Raw genomic sequence first — 23,576 nt, forward strand, 5'->3', positions numbered from 1 at the left:
CATAATTATTTGCTCTCACGTCTGCCCATTAGACTGGGCACTTCTTGAATGAGTTGTGCAAAGCAGGGAGTTGGTACTCAACAGTGGGAGGAGATAAGGGGATAAATGTAAGACTCTTTAGTGCTAACGGATGTTAGGCAAACGATCTATTTCCAATCTGTGGAAGGACTCAAATAAAGCAACCGATTTAGTGGAACTACTTCTAACTTAAGCTACCAAATCACAAGATGGGGGCGCCGTTTGGTCTCAGCGCCGCACGAGACAGCAGACCTGCGGTGTCCGGGAGGCTTGAGCCCCCTCAGTAAAGGATCACAGACCACCCTCGGGGCCGAGTTCTCCAGGGATCAGCAGTTAGACACGAGGCCCAGGGCACTGTCGAAACTCTCCCGCCAGGGCAGGCAACTGAGCACACCATCTCCAAGGATTCGGCCCGCAACGAGCCACGTCGCCAGCTCCACTCTGGAAAACCCCGGCCACGGGACAGAGTGGCCTCCACCCTTGGACAACGAGGGAGAAGCAGCTGCCCCCCGAAAGCAAGATGGCGGCCTCCGCTTTTCCCTCCTTCCCCGAGAACCCCCTCCTGGTCCCCAGAAAGAGACAAGGACGTCGCGGCGCCGACGCCGAAATCCGGGAACCTCCGCGAGGCTTGCGGCAGCGCCCGGACCCCGGGAGACGACTCCACCTCGCCCGGCGCGAGGAGCCGTGGGTGGGGCTGTCCATAGGGCAGTGCAGCCAGCTCTCGGCACGCAGCGGGTGGACGCCGCCAAGCCCGCGCACTCGTGGCTATTGTTCTCCGGCCTCGGCCCCCAACACCCTCCTCTCCGCCCACGGACAGGAAGTTGCTCCCCAGCCGGCCCCGCCCCGCTCCCCCAGCGCCCCGGAAGTGATCTGCGGCGGCTGCTGCAGAGCGGCCAGGAGGAGGGTGGATCTCCGGAGAGCGGAGCGCCCCGAGTCCTCCTCCTCCTCCTGCCGCCCAGGCTCCGCCGCCGCCCGTCGGACTCGTCCTTCTGCCGCTCGCGGCGGGGAGCCTCCCAGACGACAGGGGCCAAGCGCTTTCCGACCGAAGCCAGCTCAGTCGCGGCTTCCGGAGCCCGCGGGGCGGCGGACCGGCTTGCGGTGCAGGTGAGCGATGCCTGCCCGGGCCGCCCCGGGAGGGGTTGGGGCCGCCGGGGTGGCGGCGGCGGCGGGGGTGTGTCCGGGCGGCGGCTGGCCGAGGCCCAGGCTCAGGGCCCGGACGCCGAGATTGCACATCCCGCGTTCTACCCGGGAACGAGCTGCGGGACGAGCCCGGGCTGGAATCCGGGACGCGGTGTTCGGTGCTGTGCGGGCGAGCGCACCCCCGAGAGCCGGCGGCTGCGGCGCTGTCCTCCGAGCCCAGCACCTCCTTGAGTTGGCCTCGTCGGAAGGTCACCCTGCATCTCTGCCCCGCCGCGCCGAGGTCCCCGCCTGGGCGGTGCCCGCGACCTGGGGGGACCCGTCGCCACCGCCGCAGTCCCCGCGCTTCACTCCGCCCCTCTCCCCTCCTTTCCTTTCTTCCACTCCTCGCCTGTACTAGAGCAGTTGCTTTTTAAGCATCTCCGCCAGGGTTTTGTGCCAGTTAAAGGAATGGATTTTTCAGACTGAAATCATTAGATGCTCTGCATTGAACTGCACAGGTTCACCCATATTGGGGTAATCTAGCCTCTAAAGAGAAAGAAAATATAGATATTTTTTTGAGTGAGGGGGTAATTCCTCTGTGATTTGTTCCTTATGGTTTTCCAGGAGTGGAAGATGTGATTTGTAGGTTTTGGCCTGGGTATATGTGTGTAAGTGGGCAGGGATGACAGCACAGAGAGGTGGCAGTGTTGTTTCAAGGTTTAAGGAGAATTAGGGAGTTAACTGGCCTTTGCTTGGGAAACCTGAATGGCCAGACTTGTGAGAGCTTATCCAAGTGTCTTTGGGATTGTGTGAGAACTCCAGTGCCACGCCCTACGTGTCAAGCTGGAAAAGCACCCAATTTACAAATTGTGTTTGGTGTGTGTTGTGGGGCGGGTGGAGTGGGGAGGCCTTTCTAAAACATGTGTCATAAGTTAATTTTTGTCCTGAAAGTACATGACAACTTTAATCATGTTCCCAAACTCGGATAACAAAATTTGTTAATACTAACTAGCAGTAGAAGGCCTTTTTTTTTTAAGCTTGTTTGTTAATATATTTAAATGTATCTTACTAGTTTATGTGTTTCTGTGTCTATTAATACAATATTACTATAAAATGACTCTTGTGACTCTTCAGACATTATTTTTAGACTGAATATTTTCAGGACAAGAACCATGTCTTATGCGTCCCTGTGTTCACAGTGATGACTGGAACATAGAAGTTATTCCCATATTTCTTCACTAAATGAATGAATGTGTAGGTGATCCCACAGTTGCCTTAGGAGTCATTTATTTTGTTGGTTTTTTGTTTGTGTTCCTATTTCTTGGAACATACAGACTTTGCTTTGTCTTAATGTTTTTTTAGCGTGGTAAAAGGACAATTCAAGAAGAATCATTTTCTGTCCTTCCAAAACTATCCTCCCTGAAAGGTTAAAATTATATTTGGGGTATTGTGATTGGCATTAAAATAACTTGTATTCCAGTCTTCAATACTTACTACTTAAACATGATTATCCAGGGTTATTAAGAAGAGATTTCCTAGTGATAGGAAGTTTATGTTTGGGATTGATAACCCTACCATATCTTATAAAAAAGAGGAAATTGGGAATCACCACTGTTCGGAAAACATGATACATCACAGAATTGCTTATAGTGGCTTATTTCTCCCATGGGTACATGAAATCCTCTGACATCCTGGTATGACCTTGGCGTGATTTACCAGTAGCCACTTTCACATTTCTTTGCAGAGATCCAGATGTTCTCTAGTGTGTCTGCTGAATGTGCAGTCATCTGTATCACGTATTTTAAAGTAGTTTCATACAACCCTTTCTTTACAGGGCTTTCAGGGAGAAAAGGGCTAATTATAGGGAAGAAGCTTGTCTACCATTTGTGTGGGGGAATAATTTTTGTCTATAGATGGTTGGGTTATTTTCACTTTGGAGAGGTCCAAAAAAAAAAGTGCTGATGATATCTTCTTTCCTCTCCAAATGTCTGGTGGTGGTCCTGCCCTGGTTTTCCAAGCTCAGCTTCTGCAGGATATAAATGAATGTACCAGAATCACTTCTTGTATGCGTGTGTATCACTGTTATACACACTTGTAATCCTTATAGATGGGTGACAAGGACAGTCATTTTAAAAATAGTATGTGTTTTTCATGAGGAAAAAGATTATGATTTGGAAGTAGTAGGGAGACAGTTTATGGTTTTTATTGTTTTATAAGATGTTTTAACTCTTAGACACTAAAGAGAGGGAAGCCTGCAGTTTCTTATCTCAGCAACATCACCACTATACAGAGGTCAGATCTCTCTTTTTTAATTCAGCAACTCTCTTGGTAATAACAATCCGTATACATTGATTGCCTGCCAAGCACTGTGATAAGAGCTTTAGTTATATTATTTTTAATCTCCACAGTACCTCTGTAAGGTAGTTTTTCCATACTTTACTAAGCCTAAGTGAAGCTGTTGACTAGAGGCTAGTACTTAGTATTTAGGAGAGTCTGGATTTGAAAGTAACGATTTCCGAGAGCATTGCGTGTTGCAATTAATCCTAAAAAGCTGAGGAAAAACAAGTTTCTGATTGAACTGAGCTCCAGGAACATGAATCTAATGATCTCAGCACTCTTGGCCATCAAGTGGGCCCTGGGGTTACCACTGGTTATCTCCAGCATGCCTGCAAATACGGTGTTATCATCCGCTGTGTGTGCCATGATGAAGTGGTTGGGTAATGTTCAGATAAGGGTCCTGGAGGAGTAAAGTGTTAGGAACCAGCGGTGGTGTTGATTGATTACTGCTTTTTACCTCTAAATACCTGAATAATCCCTACTTGAGGGGACTATGGAAAACCTATTTTGTAGTGTCCTTTCCTGAAATCTTGTTTTTTAGTTCTTTCACTAAAGAAGGTAGTGGGAGAATGTTGGGGAAGAGGGGGCGGAATTGGGAAGAATGGTAAAAGAGGCAGAGGTATCCTGGGTCTGTTTTTACCGTTTCAAACCATGTATCATTTTCACTTTGGTTTTAATATAGAGGCTTAAAGGTGGCAGGGTTCTTGTAAGGGTCTAATTGCTATTCAGTACTGGTAGAACTCTATTTAACCTTCCCAAGCCTGTGCAGTTTTTTTGAAAAATGCACTTTGAATGGGCTTAATTTGAAGGATGTGTTCAAACAGTAGGTAGGTCTAAGTAAAAAATGGCTCATTCCCAGCCCCCATTAGGAACCATTACTCTTTGTTTTTTCTTTGGCTCTAAGGCACCTTTCTTAACTACCTTACTACACTCAAAAGGATTTAGTTAGAATATAGAAAAAATGAAATTAAAGCTCTATGAGTTTTAAGAGTCATGTGAGTAAATTTTAGAAGAGAATTTGAATCTTTGATGTAATTATACCTGAGGTATAATTCCTCAACATCAAGAGGGTAGTCTGTACAAGCCAAAAACAGCAAGCTTACATAAAATATTAGGATACTATTCTTAAAGTCCTTCACAGAATTCCCTATTAGATGCAATAGACCTAACGCTTGACACACAATCTTTTTGAAGTCTGGGATCCAATTGGGTTGCTGAATTCACTTATTGAAACTAAATGTCAGGGTTTGACAATGTCATGTTGGAGAATAAAACATAGCAGCATTATGAAATGACTTCTACTCCCAGATGCATCGTGAAGGGCAGGCAGAGATCCCCAGCTTCCACAAAGATCACGATTGTAGTTGTCTAAGCCACAGGATCCCTGCTTTCTAGTGCAGTTGAGTAGCTAGCATAGTAACTCATTGAAAATGGAGGTCGCCCACTACTGATTGCAAATGTTTTGGTTCAGCTGCCCTGTCTAGATCTATTCTGGATTACTGCAGCAGCCTATTAGCCTTTTGTTGCCCACCCCACCCGGATCTGTTCTCCACACTTGGTTAGAGCAGTCGTGACACTCCCCTGCTTAAAGCCTGTTTGCAGCTCCTTCTTGCCCTTTGATAAAATCCAAACTCTTTTCATCCTTAATGTCATATACAAAACTTTCAAGACCTGCTCCTTCCCTAACTCTCTAGCCTCATCTCTCCTCTTCTAGGATATTCTGTTCCAGCAATACCAAGCTTCTAGAATGCTTGCGTTTTCTTAGTGCGCCATTCCATGTTCTTCTAGTGGCAGCCATTCCTCCTTACCCCCATCTAGTATATGCCTGCTTGTCTTCCAGCACTCAGTGTAGCTTGTACCTCTCCAAAAACTGTATCTTGATTAGATTCTTTCTCTTGATCTCAACCCTCAAAAACAAGAAACCAAAAAACCAACAAGTAAAAACCTCAACAACTTTCAAGACTGGGCTAGTTGCTCTTTTTATGGGCTGCCATAAAATTCATCATAGCACTTTGACCACTATGGGCAGTGCCTTCATTAGTCTATTGTAAATTTTGTTGACCACAGTCCATAGTACCTACACACATAACTCATAACTACACACATAAATACATTCTTAAAAGCCTTCACAGGCCTTTACCAGAAGTTCCCAAACTTTCTTAGTGCATGGCATCCTTATATCAATTTTTTCACAGCATCCTTAGATCAAAAGAGACACCTAACGGTTTGATTTATTAAATAGACCCAAGCAACTTAATAAGTATTTAAGTCCTAAAAATTTAGTAGCTATTTGAAAAAAGATACATGTAAATTAAAATAAATAATTTTCTTTCTTAACTGCGTAGTACTCCATGGTTTATTCAACCAGTCTCCTGTACTTGGACATTTAAGTAATTTCCAGTATTTTTCAATTACAAATGACGTTATAACAAAAATCTTTACGTACATGTGTCTTTGTATTGTTGGAAGTAAATATTCAGGATAAGTGCATATATAAGATTTGTTAGATATTGCCAAATTCCTCTCCTTAATGAAGCTATACTATTTTGAATAACTACCAGCAGTGTGTAAGAGTGCCTCCCAACAGAGTGTATTGTCAAGCTTTTGAATTTCTGCCAATCTAATAGGTGAGAAATGGTATCTCAATATAGTCTTAATTTGTGAATTGAACATTTTTTTGTATATTAAAGGGCCATTTTTCACATTTTAAAAAATAATTGTTCACGTTATTTGCCCACTTTTTATTTTTATTTTATTTTTTTTGAAGATTTTTATTTTTATTTATTTGAGAGAGAGAGAGAGAGAGAGAGAGAGCGCACAAGCAGGAGGGTGGCAGAGGGAAAGGGAGAACTAGGAAGGGAGCCTGACGTTGGGCTCCATCCCAGGACCCTGGGATCATGACCTGAACCAAAGGCAGATCCCTAACCGACTGAGCAACCCAGGCACCCCATCAAATATATTAATCTTAAATTTATTACATCTGGATTTTTAGTTATTATTAGAGAGCCTTTCTTAATCCCCAGGTTATAGAGGAATTTACCCATGCCTTTTAATACTCAGTATAGTTTCATTCTCCACTTTTAGTTTTCTGATCCATTTGGAGTACATTTCTGTATTTGGTGTGAGGAATAGATATAATGTTATCATTTTCTACATGGCTATCCAGTTGTCCCAATGGCATTTATTTTTAAAAAATCTTTGCTCCCAGGGTGCCTGGGTGGCTCAGTCATTAAGCATCTGCCTATGGCTCAGGGTGTGATCCCAGAGTCCTAGGATCGAGCCCCGCATCGGGCTCCTCCACTGGGAGCCTGCTTCTTCCTCTCCCACTGCTTGTGTTCCCTCTCTCACTGGCTGTCTCTCTCTGTCAAATAAATAAATAAAGTCTAAAAAAAAAAAACAACAACTTTGCTTCCTTTATCATATACTAGATTTCTATATGTAGTTGGGTGTATTTTATTCTGTTGGACTGTCTGACTATTCATGCACCAATAACACACTGTTTCGGTCATGGAGGCCTTGTATATGATTTCATACCATGTAGGACTAGTCCCCATTATATTCATCCTCTTCATTGTTGTCCCTGCTACGGCATGTTTTATTTTTCCATATGAACTTTAGCATCAGTTTATCTAAGTCCATTCATTAAAAAGCTTATTCCTATTTTTATTGAGATTGCATAAAACTTATGATTTAACTTAGAAATAATTTCTTGATGGTTGGAGACATCTTAACCTAGAATAAGCAATATTTTTTCAAAACTACTTTTATGTCTTTGTGGAATGGTTTATAATTTCCTTCATACAAGTTTTGAACATTTCTTGTTAAGTTTATTCCTAAGCATTTTATCTTTGTTGTTGTTGTTGCTATTATAAATAGAATTTTCTTATATATTATTATGTTCTAACTGGTTATTACTCATGTATATGAATATTACAGATTTTTGCTAAACTCATATTGTTTGAATTACTTTTATCACTGCTTCTTTTAGGCTCAGATACTATTATATCACCTGCAGAGATTTCAATCCTTTCTTTTCCAATGGTTATGCCTCTTATTGTTTTCCTATCTAATTGTATTGATTAATATCTTCAGGACAGTTAAACTGCAGTTTAACAGTGTCTTTAATAAGAGATGCTGATTGCTTTATTATTTTTTTCTGTGGATATATACATTTTTTTTTCTGTGTCTTTAATAAGAGATGCTGATTGGTTTATTATTTTTTTCCTGTGGATATACCCAGAAGTCCCTTGTACATTGTACTAGATATTAACTTAGATATGGAAGAGCATTTCAAAGACTGCAGTCCTTCACTGTCTCTGTGATTATAAATGGAGATGCATGTGGTGAGAGGCAGGAAAGGTGGACTTTCTTAGCAGGCAAAGTACAAAGATAAGCACAGTAAGGGCTGATGTGTAGTTTCCCAGTTCATGCAACTAGTCCTAAGTTTTGTTCTTACCTTGCCGCACAGTTTTGTCGAACTTCATTGTAGTTTTTTCTCAGCCAGTCATGGATGCCACAGGGTGACCTCCTTTTCCCCTCTAGGCCAAAGCTGCCATGTGTCTATGATGATCTGAGGGTGCCCTTCTAGGCTTTCGCAGTCTCAAGTGGTTTCTTTGCATTGCAAAAAGATAAATTAGGCTTACCTTGTATTGATGTGGTCATGGCTTGGGTTCTTGGGGCTACAGGCCATATGGCTAGGCAGGTTTGCAATTAGATGAGTTTATCCACCTAACGTACACAGATGTGGGGTGGTTCCAGACAAGTCTGTAGGGTCTGGATCATCTGTTCTTTCTCCAGAATTCATTTTCTTTTTTCTTTTTCTTTTTCGTTTAAGAATATGCTTTGTTTTGTTTTTAAGATTTTATTTATTTATTTGAGAGAGAGTGAAAGCGAAAGACAGAGCCTGAACGGAGGGGGTGGGACAGAGAGGGAGGGGGAAGCAGACTCCCCACTGAGTGGGGAGTCTGATGTGGGACTCGATCTCAGGACCCTGGGATCACAACCCAAGCCGAAGGCAGACGCTCAACTGACTGAGCTACCCAGGTGCCCCAGAATTCATTTTTCAAAGACTTAGTCCTCTAGCTGGAAGCAATACGGTTGTGTGGAATCAAGTGTTGGGCGTCCAGCGCACGTTCCATCCCCATGTCAGTTATGGATACACACCAGTGCTGCCTCCCAAGTTCTAGACGGTGCTTTCATTTTACTGCCATCTAATTCACCCAGAAAGTTTAAATAGCATGTTTTCTGTAGATTTCTTATAATTTCACAATTATCTAGGTCCATTTGTGAACTCCCAATCCACATCCTGTTGTCTTTGTCATTCTAAGTATTTCCTTTCCCAGGAGTGCTGGGTGATAGGATATTTATTAATTTCTTGCCCCTTATTCTGAGGAGCTACTCCCCAGAAGTCCTTCCAAGTCATAGTCCATGGCCTGTTGTCCATCTTCACTGTCTCAGGAGCACTGGTGGGTAGAGTGTTTAATAATCTCTTCTTGTGCCTAGGTTGAAGAGCTCTCACTCACCAGCTAAGTGGTCCATTTGTCCAACTCCACTTTTCCTGGGACCCATGTTGCCTTTTTCTCTCTGAGTCATGTAGTTCAGTAGAACTCACTGGCATGCAGTTCAGCCTCGACGGGGTGTGGGGACTGCCCTGCCTTGAAGACCCTCAAGTCCCACCCTCTGGTACATTGATGGCACCTTGATGGCAGAGCTTGGGGAGGAGGCTGATTTTTTTTCTATTCCTGTTTTTTTCCCTTACTTCACCTACCCCCACCTTTTAAGGCTGAGGACAGTCTGTCTCCCCTCATCCTTCTGCCTAAGACATTTTGTCTGTGACAGAAAATCCCCATTCCCTGAGGTCTTTGGTTGTCCCAGTCTTAATGCCTGGATTATTGGTTAACTTTCCCACTACCCTGTTGGTCTCCACAGTCTCCTTATTTCTGTGTCTCTGTGCTACAGCTAAGATCATTCTCTGTGTCTGTTACTTCATTTGTTCTTATTTGCTGCTTGTGGGTTTTAGTAGCTTTCTTGATCCCTCAGAATAAATAAAACTTGATCATTTGGTCTGCTTATCTCTTCTTATTCTTTGCTTTGGCTCTTTTGCTTTTATGAGATCATAAAACTCACTCTTGTCTTTATATTTTGTTTTGTTTAAAGTTTATTTGGGCACAACTGCTTAAACTCTTTGTACAGTAACTGGTCATTTATATTTTTTGTTCTGTAAATTGTCTTTTTTTTTTTTTTAAGATTTTGTTTCTTTGTCAGAGAGAGCATGCACACAAGCAGGGGGAGTGGCAGGCAGAGGGAGAAGCAGGCTCCCCACTGAGCAAGGAGCCTGATGAGGGACTCATTCCCGGGACCCTGGGATCATGACATGAGCCAAAGGCAGGCACTTAACCAACTGAGCCACCCAGGCGTCCCTCTATGAATTGTCTTTACGTCATTTGCTTATTTTGGGTGAATGGAGGGGCTGGATTTAAAAAAAATAACAGATTTATTGAGATGTAATTCACATACCATAAAATTTACTCTTTTAAAGTATAATTCAGTGGTTTTTAGTAGTCACAGCATTGTACAGTCATCACCACTGTCTGTCTGATTTAAGAACGTTTTCATGACCCCAAAAAGGAACTCCATGTTCATTAGCTATGGCTCCTGATTCCCTCCAGCCCAGGGGAACTACTTATCCACTCACCATCTCTACGGATTTTCCTGTTCTGGACATTTCTGGATTCCATAAATGGAATCATACACTATGTGGTCTTTTATGTTTGGCTTCTTTCACTCAGCATGTTTTCAGTGTTCATCCAGGTTGTGGCATGTACCAGTACTTCGTTCCTTTTTATGGCTGAATAATGTTGCATTGGATAGATATACCACATTTTGTTTATCCATTTATCAGTTGAGGGACAGATTTGGGTGTTTCCACTTTTTGGCTTATATTGGATAATGCTGCCATGAACATTGATGTGCATGTTTTGCATGGACGTGTGTTTTCATTTCTCCTGGGTATGTATATATAGGAACGGAATTACTCAGTCATGTGGTAAGTCCATGTTTAACATTTTGAGAAACTGCCAGACTGTTTCCTAAAGCACCTGCACTGTTTTACATGCCCAGGATCTGTGTATGAGGGTTCCCAGTTTCTCTGCCTCCTCACCAACATTTGTTACAGGCCTTCTTTTTAATTACATCCATCGCAGTGGGTGTGATTATCTTCTTTCATCTGTTAGAATACTTTGTCTGAGCTGCCCTGTGAATGTGAAGTAATGACATCTTAGCATATCATGTCTTTTTCTTCTTAGATATTTTACTTTGAGGCCCGATTGCAAGAATGTTTTCTTTATTGTAAAAACTATAAACGTGGCTTTTTGTTTGAACTTCCAAGTGAACTTTGCTTTTGATTCATAACAAGATTTCTGTTTTACATTAGTGTGTTTGATGAGTTTCAAGCTGTTACAACTTTAAATTGTTAAAAGCACACTGTCAAAAATTGTGGCATAACAAGTAGAAAGAAAAAATGCCTAAGTTACAGAGTGAAGGGGAATCATTCATAATGAACACAGACAGTGTTATGAAGATCTGTTGGTGCAGTGTTGACTACAAAATTGAGGAACACCAGTTATACACAAGAGTAACCAAAAATGATGCTAGGTTTGATCCTATGTTTGTGTTCCTATTCTTACCAGGAAGGTACAAAGTGTAAGTGACTAAATTTTTTAAAATCGAAACAGCACTCTTGTGTACACGATCTCATTTGATCTTTGTATCAGCCAAGAGATGTAGGTGGAATGGGTGCTTTTTGGGATGGGAAAATTTATTGGCCTTCATTCAACAATGTTTTCTTGGCTATACCTATAACTTAAATATTTCTATACCAACTAATAACTATGTTGCTTTGTCTTAAATGATTATTTCAGAAAGTATTGGTTAGTATTAGCATGTTCATAAAGCTCTAACTTGCTAAGTCTCTGCGTAACTATTTTATACTTTTAGTTCCCATATGTTCCCTGTTATTATCTGTATGTTAATAAAGATAATATGCCTCTTTATGTTAATAAAGATAAAACTATATGCCTCTTTGTGAAATACATAGAGAACTGCATTGGTGATTCTTTTACATTTGGTTGTATTTTGAAAGGAGAGTGTTCTTTCCCCGCCCTCCCCGACTTTGTATTTTGAAATATTCCAAACTTATAAAAAAGTTAGAAGAGTATTGAACACCTGTATTTCCCAATCACCAATTACCAATTATCATTTTGCCCCATTTACTTTATCTTTCTAAGTACAGATGCTTTTATTTTTCTCTGCTATTTGAAAGAAGGCTGGAGACAACATGAAACTTCACCTCTATATACTTTATCTTGCATCTTCTGAGAATAAAGGCATTCTCCTGTATAACCTTAATGCTATTGCAACACATAAGGAAATTAGTAATAATTTTATAACATCATGTAATACATAGCCCAGGTTCAGATTTCCTTCCCTCCTTGCCACCCAATGTTTTTAATAGCTGTTTTTCCTCTGATCCGGGGTCTGGTCAAGGTTTATGATTTCTATTTGCTTATTATGTCTTCTTTAGTCTCTTATTTCATTTTTTCTAATTAAATTTTTTGAAATATAATTTGCATACCATAAAATTCACCCATTTAAGTTTACAGTCATTTTTAGTAACTGATTGCGTAACCATCACCATAATCCAGTTTTAAAACATTTTTATCACTTCAATAAAATCCCTTTGCCCATTTCTAGTTAATAATCTCCATTCCCACCTCCAGCCCCAGGCAACCATTAACTTACATTCTATCTCCACAGATTTGCCTTTTCTGGGCATTACTACAAATGGAATCATTCCGTAAGTAATCTTTGGGGGTTTTTGTTTGTTTGTTTGTTTCTGGTTCATCATGTTGTGGCATGTGTCCATAATTCTTTTTATTGGTGAATAGTAAGTAAGTACTCCATTTTATGGATATGCCACATTTTGCTTGTCCATTTACCAGTTGATGGACATTTGGGTTGTTTGCCCTTTCTGGTTATTATGAATAATTCTGCTCTGAACATTCATGTGCAGGCCTTTGTGTGGTCATATGTTTTTATTTCTCCTGGGTATATACCTAGGAGTAGAAATGCTTAGTGGTATGGTACAGTTATGTTTAACCTTTTAAGGAGGGACTAAACTTTTCCAAAGAGGCTACACGTTATTTTGCATTTCCACCAGCAGGGTTTGACAGTTCCCATTTCTCTGCATCTTTAAGAGTGGTTATAGTCTTTTTAGAAATTATTATGGCCATTCCAGTGGGTATAAATTGGTATCTCATTGTGATTTAATTGGATTTCCCTAATGGCTAATGGTGTTGAGCATCTTTTCATGTGCTTATTAGCCATTCACAAATTTTCTTTGGTGGAATGTCTACTCAGATCTTTTTCCTATTTTTTTAAATTGGGCTATCTATCTCGTTACTGAATTGTGAGTTCTTTGTGTGTTCCAGGTACAATCCTTCATCAGATATGTGATTGGCAAAGATTTTCTCCCAGAGAATGCTGTTTTGTTTTTGTAACGATGTTAACCACGAGCCTTGCTTAATTTTTCTCATTTGCCATGGGGCGTTTTTAGACAATTGGAATAAAAGCTAAATCTTTTCTCAATTCTTCCATATGTCGAGCTAGTACAGAAGCGGAGTAAATAATTAAAGGCAATGATAGTCACCTTCATCTTCATTCTGCAATTAAGCGCTGAGAAACTTCCCTCCTGAACTGTGAGAAGCTGAGATACTGTAGATATTAGGGCTCTTTCAGTTGTAAGAGCCAGAAATTCAGTTTAGACTGTCTTTTTTTTTTTTTTTAAGATTGTATTTATTTATTTGACACAGAGAGAGAGCGCGTGCACAAGCAGGAGGAGAGGGAGAAGTAGGCTCCCCACGGGACTCGATCCCACGACCCTGGGATCATGACCTGAGCCCAAGGCAGTCGCTCAACCAGTTGAGCCACCCAGGCGCCCCTAGACTATTTTAAGCAAAACAGAATGTTGGTGTTTTTCTCTCCCTTCTTCAGCTCTGATTCTTTCTTCATTCTTTTGGTGGACTCCTCACATGGTGGCCACTTTCATCCCCAGATTCAGTTCTTCCCAGCTCAGCAGAAAGAGCCAGTCTTTCTCTGTAGCCCAGGGAATGGAGCACTCTGGCCAGCCTGGGTCTCTTGCCCACTTTTGAGAGGGGCGGAGCATCCAGATTTGCAGTACTGTTGTAATGCAGTAAGTAAGGAGAGGGTGGGTCCCTCTAGGAGAAGGGATGCTAGGCAGACAAACCATATGTCTGCTTCTTTAGGGGTGTCGGATCATTTTTTGCCCACTTTTGTGAAGTTAAACCAAGAGTAATACATAGAAACTCAACATCTGGAGTTTTTGGGAAAAAATCACATTTGTTATCTGATTAGTTTTAACGCTAAATGAGCTTTACTAGGAGTACTTTTCCTTATCTAAGCAAACTGATGGATATTTGATTTAAACTAAAACATTCCACACACCTCTTTCCCCCTCCCATGGAGGTGAGGAGCAACCAACGTTAAGAATGGTAACAACTTGGGAATTGTGGCTGATTTCTCTGTACTTGTCTTGAGTGTTCTTTCATGTAGTTTTCTTTAGCTCTCTGAGTGGGGGTTATATCCAACTGTCTTGGAGTTTCTACATTCCTACAGATTGCTGAAATCAATTTTTTATAATTAGTTTCCTTCCTCTCCTCTTTCATTTACTTGGGTTCTCAAGCTCTGTCAGCGTCCATATGTTGTATGATTCATCTCCGAAGTGATTTTTTTTTTTAAAGTAAGGATAGTTCCCAATTCCTTTTTGTGACATCGAGTGTATGATGCGTGTGGTGATAGTGATGATGCTGTTGATGTAGTTGTGATTTTCCTGCTCTAAAAAGGAAATTATTTTTATCGCTTAAAATGTTTCTTATCTAAAGTCTTTAATAGATAGATGCAGCTGCTGTATAAATACTGTCCCTGAAGTTGAACAAATAACTCTGGATACTGTGTGGCTCTTATGTTACTTGCATACTCTTCCAGTACTCTTTAGGATTTGTTTTCAATATGAAAGTGAAATGCAGTATGAAAATGAAATGCATAAAATGTATCATCTGTCACTGAGTTAGAAGAATGGGCCTTGAAAGGTTTTCTAATGTATTCTTCGACCCTTTACAAAAATCCCTTCAAAACTACCCAGCCACTAGCCATTGCTTAAGCACTTGCGGTGATCTTGTGGAAATCTGGGTCATTTTTGGATGTTTTCATTTAAAAAATCATTCTTGTTTTGTCCTGAAGTGTATTATCCTGTGACTTCTCTTTGTGGCTGGTTTGCTCTCTGAAGAAGCACTTAGTACACAAACATATTTTTGAGCCCTCGTTAAGCAGTACATCTGTTGACAGAATTGAGAAGGCATTTTACAGATACCTTTCTTCAAGTAATTGAAGATGGCAGTGATACAGCTCCTCTGCCAGCTTCCCTAGTGTCTGCCTGTTCAGGCCAAACATCCCTCATTTCTTTAGTTAGTTCCTAACTATCCTGATCACAGGCTTCCAAAAATAATGCAGTAACATTCGTTTATTTCGAGGTGAAATTTTACAACTTAAAATATGAAACATACTTAAAGAGGAAAGAGGAAACTAGAATCTGTATATTCCCTTCTGTGGCCAGGCCCTGACTCTAAACAGTTTCAGATTCATTATTTCCATGTAATTGTCCAGATTCAGCCAGATGAGGTAGAAGATGAGGAAACGTAAAGGCTATAAGAGTCAAGAAGTAAAGTTTAAAAACAAACAAATAGAAAAAACAGCATACCTTTGAACATCCACAGTAGAAAAGCAAGGTCCTAGCACTGAAGGCTATTATGCATCTGATACTCAAGAGAATAATCATGCCATCTTTCAGAACTCTTACTTTATATCTAATTACAGTAAGCCTAGTAGTTTCCGTCCAGACAAGTTTTAGGCGTGCAGGGGTGCTGCTGAAGGCAAGCACATAGGCAGTAGTGATCAGCGACGGACAGCTATGAAAGGAAGGCAAGAGGCAGCAAGATACAACATAACCATAGGAGAATTCAGAGTTCCACATTCTAAGGCTACTGAGTCCAAGGAAAACTGCCCTGAATTCATAATAGCCTCTAACAGGAGAATAGTTGCTCATTATGATTCTGGGTGACCAAGGAATTTTTTTAAAAACTATTTGGTTAAGTTGAGGAATTTGTGAGACATATAATTCTGAACTCAAAATCTTCGTCGAATGCACCTCAAAAATTAAAATACCATCCTATCTGGATACTGCTTCTGGTGGCTAAATCGCTTGTTTCTCATCGATTATCATCTCTTTACTAAATTCCCATGATGATGATTTCTTTTAACGTATGTTAAGCATTACGTAAAATAAGGTCCACAGTAAATAGTAGCTGTTCACTTGTTGATGATTGATTGCAGAGGGCGGGTAATCTGTACAGTTAGAATTTGTCATTTCCTGTCATCTTGGCTGTGTTAAGGTTTATTACAGCTTGTCTTCCTTTTGTGTGCTAACACATTTGGTCCACTTCCCCAGCCATCAGTTGATAAATATTTAGAGAATGCTGTTATTAGACTAAGCAAAACAATTTAAATTTTCATATAAAAATTATGTGAGTACTTTTAAAATTACCTAGTTAGCAATTGCTTTCTTTTGGATTGGGAAGTAAAAGTATAAGATTGTATTACTCCAGAAATTCCTCTCCTTTTCTTCCAAACCCCAGCTGTTCATTTGGTTGCTGTTTTGATGTAAGTAGTCAACTGCCCTTTATTCTTGTAAGTTTCAACTCTCTAATATTATTACATCTTTAAGTCTTTGATGCACATATTGACAATCTTCAATGAAAAACAGATTAAAATGTATAGTGCCAGAATATTGATGGAGTCTGTTTGTTTGTTTGTTTGTTTTGGTTGTTTAAAACCTAGCAGTAATCTTGTCAGAGCATTGCTACCGTTGAGGATTATAAAATAGTAAGCTTATCTGTGCTTTCAGTGAAATTTTAGTAAATTTCATGTTAAGAACAGTTTGTCATGCAGTATAGAATTACCTGACAGATTTGTGAAAAATGTAGGAAACCCACCCTCTGCTTATAAATTGTGATGTTTCTTTATGTTGATAGATGAAGAAGTATGATACATTCAGACTTTTCAATGACTTCCCTTAAAAGTGTGAAGTGCTCTTTGGCTTAAAGTACTGAGACTGTAATTATAACATCATTTGGGTTCAGAACTCAGGACTCAGTTTTTCAACTTACTGTCAGTATAAAATATTTTCACTTACATTAAAGTATTTGGGCCAAGGATAAACAGCAGCAGGTTTCCTTTTTGTAGTTTATTTTTGCTAGGTTAGTCAGTAAACCTGTGTTTTAGGGCAGGAGGGTTCAAAAGGAAGCATTCCGTGTTTTTTGGGTTTTTTGAGAGCGAGAGCAAACACACACTTGGGAGCGGGAGTGGGGGATGAATAGGGGCAGAGGGCGAGAGAGAATCTTAAGCAACCCAGGGCAGAGGCTTACTTGGGGCTGGATCTCACCACCCTGAGATCATGACCTGGAGCCGAAATCAAGAGTTGGACACTTAACCGATTAAGCCACCCAGGCGTCCCAGGAAGCATTCCTTTTTAAGGCAGTCATATGAAAGTAATTTTCAGATGAAAGTTGTTACTAATGTGTGTTTTCTTCATTCCAAAACTTGGACATGTTGGCAATAATGTTTCATAAATAAGAAAGGGAAGCTTGATAGTAGTTGAGGGAGTTTTTTCCCTTTAGAAATTATCATTTGTTTTGTTTATTCTTTAATATTTGAAGCTGATAGACATTCATTTATTTGTCAGTAGAATGAAACATTTTTAAAACAAGTATAGAACATTTTGGGGGAGACAGTGTGGTATGGTGACATGAGTGTAGGTTTTGTTTAATAAAATGTTTGTTAAATGAATAAGTGCCTGTTGTGTGCCAGGTTCTGTGCTGGACACATAAAAGGACAGGCACTTAACCTAGGCTTAAGGAACAAGGAGAGTTTTCTGGAAGTGACCACCAGGAAGATGAGTAGGAATTTGGTAAAAGAAATCAGGAGGGTTTAGGACCAGGGAATCAAATTCATGCCATGAATTTAGAGTGAGTGTGGTATATTCCCGGGGGGTAAGGAGGGGAAAACGCAAGGCTCTGAGGAAGATGGTTTGGGAGGGTTGTAGACAGATCATAAAGCCCCTCATCTCAGGCCGTTGGGGAGCCATCAAATAAATTTAGGAATCGTTATGATCAGATTTGTGTTTTGATCATTCTCTATAGCAGTGCTCCTGAAATTAACTTTGGTGAAGGACTATTTTTAAAATTTTCATTTCGGGGGCACCTGGGTGGCTCAGTCCGTAAGCTTCTGCCTTCAGCTCAGGTCATGATCCCAGGGTCCTGGGATCCAGCCCCGCCTCGGGCTCCCTGCTCAGCAGGAAGTCTGCTTCTCCCTCTCCCACTCCCCCTACTTGTGTTCCTTCTCGCTGTCTCTCTCTGTCACATAAATAAATAAAGTCTTTAAAATAAATACAGAAATAAATAAAATTTTCAATACATATCAGACTGAGAAGTTTGTAAAATATAATAAAAATGAATTACTAGAAAAATGAAATTTTAAAAACAGAAAACAAGCCCATTTCAGAAGTTAGATTGAATAGACATAAAATTACTTTTAAGTTTCTCTGTAAGTTTCTGAATGTATACTCTAAAATTTGTTCTTTCCTGGTCATTAACTAGTTAGACTTTGAGTACCTCTGCTACAGAGGAGTGATCTTTTGATCATTATGCCCCGTCACTACAGAATTCTAGAAACTCCCATTTTTTTTAATCACACATATACATACTGCTGTGCAGTTATACAGTATACATTATAAATCATAAAATGTAAATTAGAAAATAATGGGAGGTTATATAAGCTATTTTAAATTTAAAAATTTTAATAGTATAAAAATTTTTCATTGGCACTAAGACATTGTTTAATGAAAGCCCTGTAATCAAATGTGCTTTATTATCACTTTTACAAGTCTTGGTTCATTCATACAACAGATAAATAGTGTGTTAAATCATCATGTTGTGTACAATTTCTGCAAATAGAAATTTGTCAATTTTACCTCAGTAGAGCTGGAAAACAGTAAGTTAAAAAACAAGTATTATTTAGGCCCTCTTATAAGTGCCGGGGGCTACAGTAGACGGTGATTCAAAGGCTTGGTTTTAGGTGCAATCTGTTTTATATCTAATGCTTGTCACATTAGAAATAGATGCCTCATTAAGATATAGATCAAAAATGGGAGAATGATGTTGTTCATTGTGTTGGCTTAATGATAGTCTTCAGTTTTTAATTTTATCTAATAAATAAGGACAGATTCTTCATGAAATTTGTCTTGCTGATTTCCATTTTCTCTGATGTCAGTCAGTTCTTGCAAATTCATCAAAATGTGTTTCCTTTTTTGTGTGTATTTATAATGTTTTCAAAATCCAGTGAAACTATAGATTTAAACAGGTTAGAAATTAATTTTTAAGTTGGTGTTCAGGTGAGATTATCTTTTAAAGTGGGGTACATTTACATTCATAACAGTAAAAACTTGCCAGCTCCCGGTGTATCCATTCACTAATGTCATACTATCTTAATTACTGTAGCTTGAAAAAGAAGTCTTTATAGTCAGTAGAATGGGAGTCAGCAAAGGTTTTCTCAAAGGGCCAAAATATCCAATGTAGGCTTTGCAGGCCATATGGTCTCTGTTAAAACCACTCACTTCAGCTGTTGTAATAAAAAGCAGCCATAGTCAATACATAAACAGATGGGATGGCTATGTCCCAATAAAACTTTATTTACGAAGAGGAGCATTTTGCCATAAACCTAAAACCGCCCTAAAAAAAGTAAAGTCTATTAAAAAGAAATGTGGACAGAAGAAACAGCATCACTTTTGTGTCGGTCCTATGGAAGATAATATAATCTGAATCTAATCATCAGACAAAACTCAATTAAGAGATGTTCTATAAAATAATTGGTTAGTAATCTTCAAAATTGTTGAGTTCATGAAAGTCGAAGTATGAAGAGTCGTTCCAGACTGACGGAGGCCAAAGAAAATGCAACACATGATTCTAAGCCAGTGCAGAATCTGGGATAGGGTCTGAGGATTCTGTGATAGGACTATGTTAATGTTCATATCCCAGTGGTGATGACTGTATATTGGCTTGTAGGGGATTGTCCTTGTTTGTTGAAAATAAACTGAGAAGTATTCAGGTGAGATGAAGCATCATATCAGCAACTTAGTCGTCTTTTTTTTTCTTTAGAGAGAGAGAGAGCAGGGGAGGGGCAGAGGGAGAAAGAGAATCTTAAGGAGGTTCCACGCCCAGCATGGAGCCAGGCGCACAGCTCAGTCTCAACCCCGAGATCATGCATGACCTGAGCTGAAATCAGGAATTGGACACTTATTGGGTGCCTGGGTGGCTCAGCCGTTAAGCGTCTGCCTTTGGCTCAGGGCGTGATCCCTGTTCTGGGATCCAGCCCCACATCGGGCTCCTCTGCTGGGAGCCTGCTTCTTCCTCTCCCACTCCCCCTGCTTGTGTTCCCTCTCCCGCTGGCTGTCTCTCTCTGTCAAATAAATAAATAAAATCTTAAAAAAAAATAAAAAATAAAAAGGAATTGGACACTTAACCGACTGAGCCACCTAGGCGCCCCAGCAACTTACTCCTGAATGGCTTAGGGAAAAACCTTTCTGTATTGTACTTGTAACTTTTCTATAAATTTGAGATTGTTCCAACATTTGAAAAATCCATATCATTAAAAGTAAGTAAAATAAATTTATTATAGAAAAAAACCCAAGCAGCCTAGTTTACCAACCACTGGGTACTTTGATGACTGTTCCTCACAGTTGGTCTTGGATATTATTGGTGTTACTGTTTCCATACAGATTTTTTTTTTTAAGATTGTATTTCTTTATATGAGAAAGAGAAAACATGAGTTGGGGGGGGGGGAGCAGACTCAGTGCTGAGCGTAGAGCCTGAGACGGGGCTCCATCCCAGGACCACAATACCATGATCTGAGCCGATGGCAGGTATTTAACCAACTGAGCCACCCACGTGCCCCATGTTTCTGTACAAATTTTAAAATCAACTGCCAGGTTCCACCAAAAAACCTGCTGGGATATTGATTGGGATTGCATTAAATCTGTAAATAAATTTGAGGAGAATTGACCTTTTTTTACAGTAATGAGTCTTCCAATCCATAAACATGAACTAAAGCATTATTTAGGTCTTCTTTAAATTTTCTCATCCCTGTTTTATAATTTTTTTTTTAAAGTTTTCTGTGGTCACCATCCTCCAAATTGCCCACCAAAGATTGTTACCTCTTTGTTCCCTTTCACATTGACCAGGTGACATTGTGTGACTTCCAAAGACAAGGTCATAAAAGACGTTTTGTCTTCTGCCTTGCTCTTCTGGAGAAAGCAGCTGTCATGTTAAGAGAACATTTAGCAGACCAGCGGAAAGGCCCAAATGGAGACGCGCTCAGAGGCTTTCTGCCACAACAGGGATGTGAGTGAGCCATCTTGTAGGCAGATTCTCCAGTGTGTAAGCCTTTAGATGATTGCAGTTTGATGGTGTCTTGACTGTAGCCTCAGGAGAGTCTTCGAGCTAGAACCACCTAGCTAGGCCACTTGAACTGCAGCATAATAAATGTCTGTTATTTTAAGTCACTAAGTTTTGGGGTAATTTGTTGTGCAGCAAAAGACAACTAACAGTCTTATACATACTTTTAATTTTTCATTCTCAAATTCTATGTAATTACTGGTTTTGTTTCCTTTTTTTGTGGTAAAATACATATGCCATTTACCATCTTAACCATCTTAAGTGTTAGCGGTATTAAATACATTCACGTTCACGTTGTTAGGCAACCGTCACCACTGTGGTCCATCCCCGTAAGTCTTTTCATCTTGTAAAACTGAAACTCTGTACTCAATAAATAATCACTTCACATTCTCCCTTCCCCTTAGACCCTGAACCACCACTATTCTTGCTGTCTTTATGATGTTGATTGCTCTAAATACTTCATATACATGGAATCTTATAAGTATTTGCCTATTTGTGTTAGCTTACTTTGCTTAGCATAATGTCTTCAAGGTTCGTGCATGTTGTAGCCTGTGTCAGAACTTACTTGCTTTTTAAGGCTGACTAATATTCCATTATATGTATAGACCACATTTTGCTTATTCATCTACCCATGGACACTTGGGTTGGTTCCATGCTTTAGCTGTTGTGAATAATGCTGTTCTGAACACGGGTGCACAAATATTTCTTCAAGACCCTGCTTTCAATTAATTCTTTTGTGTATAAAGCAAGATGTGGAATTGCTGGATCCTGTGGGAAGTCTATTTTTTATTGTGGGGGGAACTGCCATACTGTTTTCTACAGTGGCTCCGCGATTTCTCATTCCCACTGCAGCGCACAAGGATTCTGATTTCTCCACATCTTTGCCAGCACTTGTTTTCTGTTTTTTTTGATAGTGGTCATCCTAATGCATGTGCATGGTATCTCCTTGTAGTTTTGATTTGTATTTCCCTAACACTGAGTGATGTTGAGCACCTTTTCATGTGCTTGTCAGCCACTTGTTTATCTTCTGTGAAGAAATGTCTGTTTGTTCGTCCTTTGCCCATTTTTAAACTAGGCTGTTTGGTGTTTTGTTTGTTGAGTTATAGTTCTCCCTGTATGTTCTGGATATCAATCCCTTATCAGATACATGGTTTAAAAATATTTTCTCCTGTTCTGTAGGTCGCCTTTTTAACTCTGTCAGTAACATCTTTTGATGCACAAAATCTTCTAATTTTCATGAAGTCCAGTTTGTCTATTTATTCTTCTGTTACCTGTGCCTTTGGTGTCATAGCCAAGAAACCTTGCCAAATCCAATATCACAAAGATACTTTTGTCCTTTTTTTCTTCCAAGGGTTTTATTGTTTTAGGTCTTACATTTAGGTTCTTGATCCTGTAATTACTTTTTAAATACTGAAATATAATGTTGCAACTTAGGACCACATTTTCAGCAATTTTGCTAAATTCACTTGTGAATATTGATAATTTGATTCTTTTGGAATGTTGTCTATGAATAATCTTAATTTTGCTTCTTCCTTTCCAGTCTTTTGCCTTTTATTTCTGTTCTTGCTTTATTGCACTAACTAGAATTTCCAGGACTTTACTGACTAGCAGTGATGATAGTAAGAAGTCTTGTCTTATCCTTCGTCTCATGGGGAAAACATTGGCTAGTTTACCTGTAAAGTTTTTATAAATATTATCGGGATAAAGAAGTTTCCCTCTGTTTCTCGTTTGCTAATAAGGCTTTTCTTACGAATGAATGTTGAATTTTGTCAGATGCAATTTTTTGTATCTGTTGAGATAATCTTATGATTTTCTCCCCTTTTATGAATTACACATCAATTTGTGAATAGAACCTTGTATTCCTCGAATAAATCCAGTTGGATCATGATATATATATTTTTTCAGTATCGTTGGTTTTGGTCTGCTCATATCTTTAATGTTTTTACATCTTTGTTCCTGAGAGATTGGCCTGTAATTGACTTTCTTTTCCTTTTCAGGTTTTCATATCAAGATTGTGTTGGTGTTAGAAAATGAGTGGGGTTATGGTCCCTCTTCTCCTCTGTGTTTTAAGGGTCTTATTTTTATAAAATGAACCATATTAATGGCCTAACATTTTGTGCACTAGCTGTGAATTATGCAGAGAGTAAGTTTCAGATGTGGTGCTACCTCTATGTGCTTATCCTAGAATCCTCCTCCTATCATCCAAATAGCTCCATCAGTGATGCACCTACATAGTTTTTCCATGTAGCACATTGTTTTTATGAAAGAAGTAACTTACTTTCAGAGATCTCGTCTCTGAAAATAAAAAGCAGCTCTTGTGTGTTATGTTATTCTAGAATCCAGCAAATACTTTAGCCGACACGTTAGAAACATTTGTACTTTAATCTACCTGTCCAAGAATCTTGTTAACCTAAAACCTATATGATTTCCAGCACTGTTTGTTGTTAGTGAAATTCAGTTGTG

At 39.8% G+C, this 23,576-nt stretch overlaps 1 protein-coding gene across 1 annotated transcript in view; it reads left to right on the forward strand.

Annotated features, from left to right (window-relative positions):
- The first annotated feature begins 883 nt into the window (after positions 1-883).
- Positions 884-23,576, forward strand: part of RALA (RAS like proto-oncogene A) — a 75,141-nt gene continuing 52,448 nt past the window's right edge. The window contains exon 1 of the mRNA XM_045793499.2: positions 884-1,122. The gene's annotated coding sequence lies outside the window, so the exon portion shown is untranslated. The remainder of the gene's footprint in view (positions 1,123-23,576) is intronic.

This window comes from Ursus americanus, chromosome 3 (genome assembly GCF_024610735.1).
Source record: "Ursus americanus isolate L20-20 chromosome 3, mUrsAme1.1.p, whole genome shotgun sequence".
Lineage (NCBI taxonomy): Eukaryota > Metazoa > Chordata > Mammalia > Carnivora > Ursidae > Ursus > Ursus americanus.